Here is a 13845-nt window from a genome sequence, read left to right as displayed (position 1 = left end):
AGGCTCAACCCCCACCCCTCCCCCACCTCCACCCCACCTCCACTGTTGGAGAATACATACTAAAGATTCCATGACTTCCCATCCTGGGGTCCAAACATTCAGTATATGAGCCTTCAGGAAACATTAGATCTAACTTTAGTTTGTTTGTTTGTTTGTTTGTTTTTAGAAAATTGGTTTATTTTGTGTGTGGGGCTGTTTGCCTGCATTCATGGCTGTGCCCCATGTATGTGCCTGTCATCCACAAAGACCAAAAGAGAGCACCGAATCCCTGAAAATTGGAGTTGCAAGAGTTTGTGAGCTGCCATGTGGGTTCTAGGCATTGAACCCAGGTCCTCTGGTTAAGTTTGTTCAGTTTAACTGCTATCTGTTTTTGCTTTATTCATTGGATGTACTAATAACACAAAATTGAATTATTCCCCAGGAAACTTTACATTATTATTGATGATTTACCTGTGGCTCAAATTTTCCCACTCACCCAAAGACAGCATCCCACTCATTTCCCCAGACAATGCTTTCTTCTTATCCCTATCTCTACATATGACTGTCTTAGATCACAGATCTAACATAAGTCCTGTGGCACTAATTCCTGAAATTCCCACTCTTCCGCCCACAGATTTAAGTCATTCCTGTACCTACACCTACCACTTCCAGTCCGGTCTCAGAGCTAATTCTGGCAGCTGTCCAGTTTGCAACCACAATGACTGCCTCTCGGATTAACTGCAGGCATCTTCTCATCAGTGCCATCCCTCCCGCCCCCTCAGGATGTAAACCTCATCTCATTAGTCTCCAACCAGCTATGCAATATTGCTTGATTCTGAAATGTATATGTGACCCATATCAGGGTAAATCAAATTATACTTTAGATTTTTTTTTTTTTTTGCAATTAAGATGGATTTTTAAAAGAAGGTGGTTTTTGCTTTTATGAGGTTTGAAGCCTGGGCATAGATAGCACTGGATAACAGCAGGCTGTCTGCCAACCCAAGAGAGAGAGAACTTAGATGAGAAAAAAGAGGACCAGTAGGTGAGTAGAGGGAAACTGCTTCCCGGTGACTTCAGCAGTGACTAACCACTAAACGCTCTGGGGTGTTCAGTTGCATCAACAGTAGACAGCTTTCTGCACACTCCCTTATCATTGTATTTCTTTCCCTGCCACTTTCAAGGTCTCATTGATGCATGCCTTCATTTCCAGTTCCTTATTCTCCATTCACTCCTAAACTCCAGTAAACTGTCCTCCAGTCTCCCCGAACCATGAGACGCTCCCTCACTAAGCTCTCCTATCGCCAGCTGATTTTCCACTTGTCTGTAAAATAGGAAAATATTGGTGTGTCAGACCTCATTTTAAAATTCACTAGTCCCATGAATTCTGTTTCATCATTGATTAGTTTTCTTCATTTCTCCTCCCTTCCTCAAATTTCTTTAAAAATAAAATCTACTTATTTATGTCTATGAGTGCTCTCTTTGCATGAATGCCTGCATGGCAGAAGAGGGCATCAGATCCCATTATAGATGGTTATAAGCCACCAGATGGTTGCTAGGATTTGAACTCAGGACCTCTGGAAGAGCAGCCAGTGTTCTTGACCACTGAGCCATCTCTCCACTATCCCTTACTCAAACCTTAATCCTAAGCAGAATTTCATTCATTCCTGCCTTATGACTTAAATATTCAGTCTTTCCTAGTGCATTTCATCCATTGTCAAAATTTTATCAATTATATTCTATTCTTTTTCCAGTCAATATATCTAATTTTTCAGTCTCTTAAACTCCATTCTTTTATAGCTAAATGCTTTCAGAGATCTGTAACTGAAAATGTAATGTAGTAAGCGCCATCTTTCTCCAAAGGATGATCTACTATTTCCCTCTATTTTCTATTTCTCTGATATTTCATATTTAGTACATTGTTCATCAATGTCACCAGAACACCCAAACTTCAGATTACTCACTCCCAGCTTTTACTCCGGCCTCTCTTCTTCTCCCTTTCTTATCAATCACTCTGAATTTGTCACCTGAGAAAACTCTTGTGTAGTTTTCTCATATCAAAATCAGAAACACTAGTAATATTTGCTGGACTGAAAACTTTCCTCATAAAGCGCTTTGTTAGATAGATTTTGACATACAGAATGCCTTAAATAAACTTAGCTTGGTATCCTGTATTTATTGCTGTTCAAGAATGTTCTAAAAACTCTTTATGGTTTAAAGAAACAACCATTTATTTTGCTCATTACTTTGTAGTTAGGTATTTTCCAGAGAGGACAGCTTATCTCTGCCCACTGTATCATCAACTGGAGTGGCTGAACTGGTTTAGAGAGTTCAGTTGGAAAGGGGCTGGCTCACTGGGCGGTTGGCGAATCTGTGTGGGTGTGGCTGAGTGAGGCTACCCAGGGACGACCCTGGCACCCCACCCCTCCGCTCAATTCCACATAGGCCTTTCTGCATGTTAGATCTTCTCACAGGACGAGGTCAAAACAGTGTGAGAGACGACGTGGATCTCACAGCAAGAAACCCATGGCTCAGGAAGTGGAAACTGTTTCTGTGGCTCAGACATTGGCTAAACATCACTTCTATGATACTGCTGTTGAAGCAGGTACCAGAGACAAGGAGATAGAACAAAATATTTCTCAATGGGCATTGAGCAAAATGCCACAGAATTGGGATCTTACTAACAACAGCCTCCCTTCCGGTTGCCACCTTTGCTTTTGTTCAGCCACCATGGATCCTTGCTTCCAGCCTTTCATATTTCCTGAGCTGTTGTCGCTGCCTGTCATACTTTCCCTGTCTCTATTCTTCCTCCCTTTCCCACACCATCATTTCTTTAAAAATATGCTTACATGATTTAAAAATCCTTTGTGGGTCCTTAGGATACGAATTACAATCAAATTCTGTAGCTTACATCCACACATATCCAACCATACACCCCGATACTCTGAAACCCTGACTTAGACTCACAAGGGTTCGGTAGGATATGTAAGAATTTGAAGACAAAATCGGGAGCATTAGAACTGTGAAATCTCTTATATGCTTTGTTAGTTCAAGGTTGTCAACAGTTTGGACAACAAATCTAATTACATTTCTCTTGAAGGTGTTATAATCTTGCAAAGTGGGTTTGAGCAATTCATAGGATTTAAAAAGTACTATGTAAAATTCAGCTGGAATAGGAATAGGTGTTGTTCGGTGTGACAAACACGTAGGCACCATTGCCATTTGTAAATGATGGCTGGGGATGATTAATAAAAATTACAACTTTTGAAAGTATTATCATCTCCAAAGTACACACTAATTTTTACATGCTAGAAAAGCACCAGGACCTAAGCATTTTAGCAGCTTGTTGAGCTCTGTACATGTAGTCAACAGAATTGGTGAATGTTTCTTTTACTCTAAGGACTTCCATGAAGAAACAACTGAGTTACAAAGGACATCGTAAATTGAAATACACACACACACACACACACACACACACACACACATATGAATACTTTCCAATAACTTTAGGCCTTCCTTCGTATTTTAAACTTGCACCCACCCCAAAGTGCCTAGGGAGGGGAAAGGTTTGGTAGCACGCTTGTTTTTCCCTTTTAGCTGTTCTGTGCCTAGCATTCTACAGCAGAGGAAGGCCATCCCCTCTACGCAATGTTCTGCCGAGTCCCTGGTCACGTGATGTCTGTGCTTCCTTTCCTCTAACCCACATCCGCACTCCTCCGTGTATCTTCAGGAGCTTCTCCCAAGATCCACCTTTTACAAATACTTTGTAGCACCCGTTCTATACTTTAACCCAAACCCCTGTCGGAGTAGGGAGCTTTTTCTGCAGCCTCTTAAAGCGAAGCTTCTTAGTCTCCTCTCAGCATTCCTTCTGTTTTCTTGGAGAGAATAGCTTGCTTTTCATGGTCCACGTCGAACCACTGCTTTCCCATCCTTGGTAAGCACATTCAGCTCACCCTCATCCCCACTCTCGCCCTCGCTCCTCCTGCTTCCACCTTTCCCCATTCATCTGTGAGGTTATTATTATTATTATTATTATTATTATTATTATTATTATTATTATTATTTTCATCTCCTGCCTCTGAGGTTCTCCACCCTGTCTGCTCTCCATCCTGGCTGTCCTTGGCACCCATCAGCTGAGTCATCCTACACGCAGGCCTCTCTCCTTTGTTGTCATCTTCTGCCAGCTCTTTCCTATCTTATCAACCACTTAGCCCAGCTCACAGTTCTTAAGGAGTGCTTCAGGGGCGGGCTGCATCAGGACTTTCTAAGGAAAAGTACAGATTCCAATGCTGAGTATATTGAGTCATACATATATTTTGAAAACGAGTCTCATTGGGAATCTGCATTTTAACAGCCCTACAGCCCTCTCCAGGGACTCCTCACACAGAGTAAAAGTTGAGAGCTGCTCTTCTGAACTTGGTTTCATCGACACAGGCTCCATGTTTTATAGAATAAGCTGGAAATGCCCTGAACCCAAGTCATCTAGCTTTCTGGACCATTTCCTCCCTAGCTCTCACTTTAATTGGTCTTGGTATAATGGGACCAAACTTTCTCTCGCTCTAGCATCTTTATCTGCTCTCCATTTTTACTTTGTCTCTCCTTAGCTTAGATTTATTATAAACTAATGTTCCCCCTAGTATTCTCCACATGAGTGCTGCTTTAAAGTCCTGACTTAAGTTCTTTTCAGTATTCATTCAATTAACCTTCATGAAGCTAATAGCTGTTTGAATGTTTCATTCTTGGACGGACAGTTCTCTCTCTATTTGCTGGTGTTATTTACCCTTTCTTCCTCAGCCATCTGCCAAGACAAGCTTTAACTAAATCCAGGGCACCCAGCATGTTATCTGCTCTCTCAGAAGTGTTTGTAGTTTCAAACTCTCTCCTCATAAATGTCACTGTTTTCTTCGCTCAAGTAACCTCATTCTTTCTGGGCTATTTATTATTATTATTATTATTATTATTATTATTATTATTATTATTATCTGTGGATGCTCCTTAGAGTGGTGGCCTGGTACCTCCCATTCTTCCTCAACCAGAGACATTGTAGTGTCCTGGGTCTGTCCCACGCTCTTTCTTCTCACGTGTCTTTTGTTCTATGTTCTATCCTTTCGGATTCCACTTGGTTGCTGATTAAACCACAAGCAAGCTGTACCGGTGTGCAAGTCCCTCAGTATAATTAGTTAATTGTCGATAAATGTCTACTTTAGACTGCACTGTTCCAGACATTAAAGTACAGAGTGACTCAAGTATACTTCTTATACCCAAGATCAGTCCCACTTATTCCAAGGCTTTTGCCACCTTTCTTAGGGCAATAGGGAGAAATGTCTTTAAAGATTCCTTAAGTTGTATAAACATACTGATGTTATATAAAAGGTATGAAATGGTTATAGTGTTCCAGTTGTAGCATCCTAAGCATGATACTGTTAGCATCATGTGTAACATTTCATCTTCCCTCTGTGTATAAAGTGGACCTCATTAACCTCAGTTACAACACCGCTTGTTTGAGGTGATGAACACTCCCCTACTAACACTCTTGGCAGACGCTTCACCTGCAACTCTGCATATACGAACCACTCTGCAACAGAGTAAGTTTCTCTTTCTCTTAGTGACCATGGATCTTGGAGAGTTTTCAAATGTGTTCCCAATACAACCTGGTTAGATGTCAGGTAGGCTGATCCAGCCTGAACTGAATTTTCCTGCATTTATAGTAAGGCAAATATATCTTGAGGTGAAATTTAAAAAGAATCCCCTATTTCTGTTTTACATACATGTGTAATTGGAAGGGTATATGATTAATGAGGACTGTATGGGAGTGTTTGGAGGAAAAGGGGGATGGGTGAATGTTATAATTACATTATAATCTCTATATAATATAATAAAAAGAAGCAAAAGTCTGTTGAGCATTGTTGAAAGGGGCATGCTCAGTTAGAAAAATGATCATATGACATAATTTGACAAAACAGAAATCTACTCTTTCTGGACCCCTAGTAACCAAACTCCTCCTTCTCTTGAACCCTATAAAATAAATCCCCAAGCAATAACTGGAATCCATGAATAGCTTCATTCATGTGACTCACTTCTCCTTTCAAGAGTCTGATCTTTCCTAATACTTTGCTTTAATAAAGTTGGCAAAACTGCTCGGGTCTTTATTTCAGTCCTTTGAAGAAGAGACCAGGAACCTAGAAATGGCCAGACCTGACCGTTAGGGAGGTCTTAGTGCTGTGCCCTCTGTTCAGTGACTCGGGAAAAATGGAATTTCTCAGACGTAAGGAAACCCTGAGTGCTTGTTGCTTGAAAATTAATTTCTTACTCTTATGGATGAAGAATCTTATTCTGTAGATTGCCAATAATCAGCTTTAGTTGATTATATATATATATATAAAATCAACTAAAGTGACTATATTGATTAAGGTAGGTAAAGTGATTGCTTAGGATTTTTTTGTTTGTTTGTTTGTTTGTTTTTGAGACAGGGTTTCTCTGTGTAGCCCTGGCTGTCCTGGAACTCACTCTGTAGACCAGGCTGGCCTCAAACTCAGAAATTTGCCTGCCTCTGCCTCCTGAGTGCTGGGATTAAAGGCTGCTTATGATTTTGAAAGGACCAATTTTAGACTTGTATACTTAGATAACATATCGAGTTATATAGAAAATGATGAGAGAAAGGTATACAATAATATTCTATAAGATAAATTGTAAGAAGGACTTCAGGCACCCACCAAGTGTTTACTGAGTGCCTACTCTGTGCCAGGAAGGGTTGTATGTACACAGGGACAACTAATGAGAAACTCAAGCAAGGTCTTTCTGCCCATTGACCTGGATTATATTTTTTTCAACTCCACATATATTGTTGTAAAAAGGTTGTCTCTCCATTGGAAATCCACTTGTCTACCTCAACTTGCAGGTGTGAGATTATGTCTAGGAAGAATGTACAAGACAACACTATACCATCAATATTATGAAAAAAGTTCCAGTCCTCACCATTGCCCTGTAAGATTTTCACACTGGATAGCTTATTGCTTCCTCAGAGATCCTTGAAGATTTCTTTTGAGCATCTTCATTTTCTCAGAGGTGTATTGAACAGCTTATTGAAGTAAACACCCTTTAAAGAATATGTTAAATATTTAAAAAGAAAACACAGAAGGCTATTTTTTTAAGTGGAAGTCATTTTTTAATGATCAGTATAAATAAAGGACTGAGCAGCTGCTTAAACACTTGGGGACACAGGGAAAGGGCATAGGTAGTAGAGCTAGCATTAAAAAAAAAACTGAAGAAGGGAAGTAACCTAAAAGTAGTTTGCGTGTAAGACAAAGGACATTTCCCTGTAGAATAAATGATTTTAATCACCTTCATCTGAACCATGACATTTATTCCTCAGTTTTGTTGCAGTATCTAATCTTTACAAAATGACTTTGGAGTCTTTCTTCTTTTCCATTTCTAAAACATATTCCCCAACAAAATAAATAATTAAAGTATAGATGAACTGTCAAAAGGGAACATTATTTTAATGCAACATTAACATTTTGGTAATTAACATGGAAGTTAATGCTTTTAGCAGATGTAACAACATTAGACTTGTAAATTTTAATTAAAGTTAATGGTTCATGATGGCTGTAGGGAGCAGGCATCCTCCATGGATACTGCAAGCATGTCTAATGCGATTAGAAATGCTAATTGTAGAAAAAAGGACACTACTGGCAATGCACAGTCTCCATTTCTTACCAAAATCAGTAACTAGAAAACCCTTTCAAATGAGAAAACTACAAGTAAATAGAAGTTTGCAGAAGAACCGTTGATAATATTTAAAGGACTTATGCAGAAAGAATAAACTTAATATATACTTCCCTTTCTCCTGGTAACTATGTGAAATAATTTCAAGAAAAGTGATGAAGATTATCATAGGGTTTCTATGCTTTGATAAAACACTATGACCAAAATCAACCTGGGGAGAAAAGGCTTACTTCACCTTAAAACTCTCAGGTCACACTCTGTCATAGTTAGGGTGTTACTGCTGTGAACAGACACTGTGACCATGGCAACTCTTATAAGGATAATATTTAATTGGGGTTGGCTTACAGGTTCAGAATTTCAGTCCAGCATCATCAAGGCAGGAGCACAACAGTGCCCAGACAGGCATGGTGCAGGAGAAGCTGAGAGTTCAACATCTTTATCTGAAGGCTGCTAGGAGAAAACTGACTTCCAGGCAGCTAGGATGAGAGTCTTAAGTCCACACTCACAATGACACAACTACTCTAACAAGGCATTATCTCCTAATAGTGCCACTCCCTGGGCCAAGTATATATAAACCGTCACGCACTCCAAAACTAAGGCAAGTCAGGACAGGAACTCAAGACAGGAACCTGGAGGCAGGAACTGGTGCAGAGACCATGGAGGGGTGCTGCTTACTGGCTCACTCCTCATGGAGTATGCGTACTTAGAGCACACAAGACCATTTGCCTAGGGGTGACATTGCCCTTAGTAAGCAAACACTAACCCACATCAATTATCATTCAAAAGAAAAGATGCACCACAGGCTTGCACATAGGCTATTCTAGAGTGGACATTTTCTCACTTGAAGTCCTTGCTTCAAAAATGACTCTAGCTTGAGTCAAGTTAACATCAAACCAGCAGCATGGAGGTGTTTAGTAACTTTAAGATGGGGGTGAGTGCTTAACCTTTATTTTTCTATACATCTTCTGATGTGGAGTTTCATTTCTAAACTTTTCACCTGACTCCATCCACATAGGTCATAAAATAAGAGAGTTGTTCATTGTGTATAATAAAGAAAAAAATAACAATCACACTAAAATTTTTAATCATTTCTTTTATTTTTGAGATTGTAATACAATTACATCATTCTGTCTTCCTCCTCCTTTCCTCCAAATCCTCCTGTATATCTCTTCTTGCTCTCTTTCAAATACATGACTATTCTGTTAATTATTGTTACATGTGTATATGTGCATGTATATAGATATACATTCTGAAATACAACCTGCATAATCTGTCAGCCTGCATTATCTTACTTGTATACATATGATTTCAGGACTGGCCATTCAGTATTTGATAACCAGTTGGTGTGCTCGTCCCCGGGTAGGACTATGTCTCCCAGTCAGCATTCTTTATGTGCCTGTAGCTCTTTGTGTTGGGTTGAAGCTTCATGGACTTTCCCCTGTCCATTCTGGGGTGGCTATTGTTGTTCTCCTTGTTCAGCTCATAGTTTGGCAGTCATGTTGGTGAGACATTATGGGTATAGCTTCTGCTATTCCTAAGAGACCCAGCTTCATAGAAAACTCCCTGATCTTTTGATCATTGCAATCTTTCTGCCCTTTCATCTTCAATGTTCCATGAGCCTTAGATGTGGAAGTTGTTTGGTAGATGGATTTATTAGGCCTGGACTCCCCAACTCTGCATTTTGATTGGTTGTGGTTTTCTGTAGTAGTTCCTATCTGTCATACTGAGATGTTTCCTTGATGAGAGATAAGGAATGCATGGTATAATCCACAGTAAAAAATTTAATAAATCCCTGTTAAAATAGCATTTGACAAAAGCAAGGATTCAATCAGCATTGGTCGAACGAACTTAATTTTCTGAAATTAGCATAAACTTGCAATGAATATAAATGTATATTTAACATTATTGTATAATTTTGTTAACTAGTATACAACATACATTATGCTTTACATGTGAGTAGTATCATTTTGAGATTTTTGTCCCTAAATGCTACCTTAAATCCCTAGAGTCAACAGCATATGCAAAGATGTTTCCGTCAAGTAAACCTTCTTTTGAGGATAAATTGAACTCTCCCAATAATAACTTGTGCCCTGCCTCTACTAGGTGCTGAGTTTAAAAAAAAAATCACAAATCTTCAGTGAGAGTACAAAATACAGAAGGCTCAAGCAGAATGAACTTTAAATTTAAATATCAGAGGCTCTGGATGCTGGCACTAAACTGATAAAACATGGCAATGGAAAGCTGGCCCTTTGTGGGGAATTGCAGGTTGGTCTCCAGTTGAGCTGAGGTCTGAACCTCGAGGTCATAATTCACCTACATGACACAGTAGGTGTTCCCTCATGCTCCTAGAACTCTGGCCCTGCCTGTTACCACCCTCCACACAGCCCCCACAAGAAAAGCATGGTCAGTAGTCATGTAGGCAATGGCCCAAGCTTCTGACCTTCAGGCTAAACTCCCCCCCCCCCAGTTACCTAGCAACAGTAAAGACCATAGAAAGGGCTGTTCAGCCCCCCTCACTCTCTTATGCTCTTACCTCTTACCTCTCACTCTCACCCTATCTCTCCCCTCCCCTCTGTCTTCTCTCCTCTTTCCTTTCTCTTTGTCCTCTCCTCTCTCCCTTTTACTCTCTTTCTCTCTAGCCTTCTCTTCTCTTTTCTCTTCTTTCTTCTCTTCTCTTCTATTTTCTTTTCTCTTCTCTTTCTCTTCTCTTCTCTTCTCTTCTCTTCTCTTCTCTTCTCTTCTCTTCTCTTCCTCTTCCTCTTCCTCTTCCTCTTCCTCTCCCTCCCTCTCCCTCTCCTCTCTCCCTCTCTCCCTCTCCTTCTCTCCCTCTCCCCCTCTCTCCCTCTCTCCTTCTCTCCCTCTCCCCCTCTTTCCCTCTCCCCCTCTCCCTCTTCTTTCCTCCTCTTCACCTCTCCTCCTCTTCTCCTCTCCTCTGCTCTCCTCTCCTTCCCTCTCCTCTCCTCCCCTCTCCTCTCCTCCACTCTCCTCCCCTCCCCTCCCTCCTCTTTCTTTCTACCGTCTCTCTTTCTCCCTGCATTTCTGTAATAAAGCTCTTAAACCATAGAGAGTCTCTGTTCCATCAAGATCCTCTGTGCACTTTGATCAGTGTTGGGAACCTCTTCCCTCATCCCTCTCTCCTATAACCCTTGGGCTTTAGCAAGGTAGCTCCTGGGTCCCCAGGCAGGGCTGCCCCTTGGCCACCCTCTGAAGAGTGGGATAGAAGAATTTCCAATCAGGCATGAGTGGATAGGGTAGTTAGCAGCCCTCCCATGCCTGACTGACCAGAGAATAGGTGGAACTCTGGTGGGGTGTGGGCCTTTCCCTTCTCCCACTTCCCAAGGGCCCTGCTTTTTTAGTTCCCAACAGGCCTTCACTGTCAAACTTCTTGGACTGTAAAGTGTGGGGCCTGTTGATGTTTGAACTTTTCTCACTTGCTCCTAATAGTGATGTGATAGGGTCTGCAGATCCTAGAGATGAAGAGACCATTTTAAGTCCTTTTAACACTCAATTCTTGGCTCAGTTTCCAGCCTACATGTAGACACGCTCATTTGCAGGGCTAGTGAAAAGTAGTAGCCCCGAGGTTTACTGTACATTAAAAACCTAATGGAATGCTGAGAATTAAACTTTGCCTTCCAATTGGCTGATCTAGCCAGCTTTCTAATTGGCCAGTCTTTAGATGATTTCTTAAAAAATGATGGGAATTTCAAACTGTACAGACCCCGTTGGCAAGTGACCCTCACCATCTCTTATTTCAACACATAAAATGCTGATTATGTAATGTTTTTACTATGAATTTGAAATCACTTTAAATAATAATACTGACCCCTAGGTCAGGTATTTTCTGAGAATTGTAACTAGTGGGGTTGAGAGTTCAAATCTCATAAAACAACCATTAAGATGAGTTTATGTTTTTATAATTTAGAAAGGTCAATCAGAGAAGTTCTATACTCCCCTAACGCAAAGTATGAACTTATGTCTCAATGTCACACTTGTCATTTTGTAGAGCACAGACTCTTAATGCCGTTAGAGGTAGAAATATCCAAACACACACACACACACACACACACACACACACACACACACACACACAGACACACACACACAAGGTAAAGTTCAGAAGCACACAAAGAGAAGGTAAATAATAAATTTACTGGCAAGTGGGGATTTTAATTTGAAAAGTGATCTGCTGTCCAGTAGAATGTAGGCATAGTCATTTTTCTAGCCACCAATTTTTAGGTCTTTACAAGCTTTATAAAGAATATATAACTATATATCAGCCTGCCAAACTGGTTTCACTCTCCTGTTGTCAAATTTGACCAATGAAAATATGTATGTTCCAGACACACAAGTAATATTTTAATATGCATTTCCTATACAAAGATTATACTTTAAAAATTCTTTATTTGAAGTTTTAATGCAGCCAGTTCAGTCTTTATGACAACCTTTTTGCCTTATCCACCTCTACTGCTCCCTCTTTTCCAGCTGGCACTCCTCAGCGGTTTTCCAGTTCTCTGTGTGTTGAGAGGAGTGACTTGCAGAAGGTGCCGGATTTAATGTGTATTTGGCCATCTCAGAGCCTCGCCCCAGGCCTTCCATGCTGCTGTTCACATTTCGTTGGCCCTGTCTATTACCATCAAGAAAGACTAAGAAGTTTTCTCCTCCAATTGCCAAGAAGAAAGTAGGAGCAGGACTCTCTGCTCCAGGACATAGGTCTTCCTGATGGTCTCCAATGACACCCCTACCATATCCCAGAAGGCCACTCAGATGTTCTGAACCCAAGGAACACATTATCTCCCCACCTCCTCCTCACCTCCCTCTTACTCCTCTATCTTCAGGTTTCTACCCTTAACTTGGGAAGGATGTTTACAGTTTTTAAGGCAATACATCACTCCCCCTTTAAAATTTGCTTATATTTGTTTTCTATGTAAAACTTTAAAAAAAAGACTTCTCAGACATGACTATTAAATTTATATTATTTATATTCCTTGTTCTCTCAGCTCTCCCTGTACTTGCTCTTTCTCTCAAATTCGTGACCTCTTTATTTTTGCTGCATATAAACACAGGTACATACAAGAGATAATTATCTGTGATCTCTAATCACTCTGCTCTTGAGTCAGAAAACCTGTATCATCTATTGTATCAAAGGCTTATTTTTGGAATTATAAGCCTGAATATGAAACTTTTGGTTGCTTGTTTGGTGTTTATTGCTACCTTTAATCTCTCCTGAGTCAAAGGTGGCTTGCCTCGAGCCAGAGAAAGTCACCATATAATGAGGACCGAAACTAAACTAGCTCATTTTTTATATCCATTTACTCTTCAAATATCACTTTGCTTAAATGTTCTGTTCAAGACTTCTATATTTTTAGATTGAACTATTGGTCATGTTTATATTAAGAGTTATTTTATTATCTTAATTGTCAGTCTGTGGATGGACATGTGCATGTGAATGCTGGTGCTCACAAAGGCTGGAGGCTTCACATCTCCTGAAGCTGAAGGTGCAGGCAGTTTGTGAGCCGCCTGATGTGGGCCCAGGGAACGGAAACTGAATTGTCTACAAATGCATCACAAATGAAGCGATGCTGTTCGGTCTTCTCTCCAGCCTTGAATCACATCTACACCTTGCTGTTATAAGGATGGCTAAGGTAGCTCACCCTTTCTTACTTTGTTTTCTTATTTACTTAAATGAGATATGTAGAGAAGAGTTCATGAAATCATCTGTTGAGTGACTATGTATCAGTAAATACAGTAATCCTTAAATTACAAAAGCCAAAAAAAAAAAAAGGCACGAAATGTTCATCTGAAAGATAATTAGTATGCACATCATCTATAAGATTCTCTTCTACTGCGAAGCGTGATTTTGGGTGTGTTTTGATCAGAGTTACAAGGATTTTGGAATACTTAGTCATTTGCCTCGTTTCAGAATACTGCTTTTGTGGTTTTTTCAATGAATAGTTATAGTCACAGAGATTCAAAAGAAGTTTTGTCCTTTACAGATGTGGAATTGTATGACTCACACATATTGTACTGAGCACTTTATGCCTGTCTTGTCCATAGTTTGTTCCATCTCATAGACTGGGAATTTTAAATAAAAGACTCATTTATCTAAGATTGAACCTAGTTTTACTTGGTCACTCATGATTTTCC

At 40.1% G+C, this 13845-nt stretch overlaps 1 long non-coding RNA gene across 1 annotated transcript in view; it reads left to right on the top strand.

Moving 5' to 3' along the window:
• The window catches only part of Gm5833 (predicted gene 5833), a 41981-nt gene that overhangs the window by 11921 nt on the left and 16215 nt on the right, over window positions 1-13845 (top strand). The window contains exon 3 of the long non-coding RNA NR_040304.1: window positions 12184-13343. This is a non-coding gene — a long non-coding RNA (predicted gene 5833). The remainder of the gene's footprint in view (window positions 1-12183; window positions 13344-13845) is intronic.

The sequence above is a fragment of the Mus musculus genome, chromosome 1 (genome assembly GCF_000001635.26).
Source record: "Mus musculus strain C57BL/6J chromosome 1, GRCm38.p6 C57BL/6J".
Taxonomy (NCBI): domain Eukaryota; kingdom Metazoa; phylum Chordata; class Mammalia; order Rodentia; family Muridae; genus Mus; species Mus musculus.
This window is presented reverse-complemented; position numbering and strand designations above follow the sequence as displayed.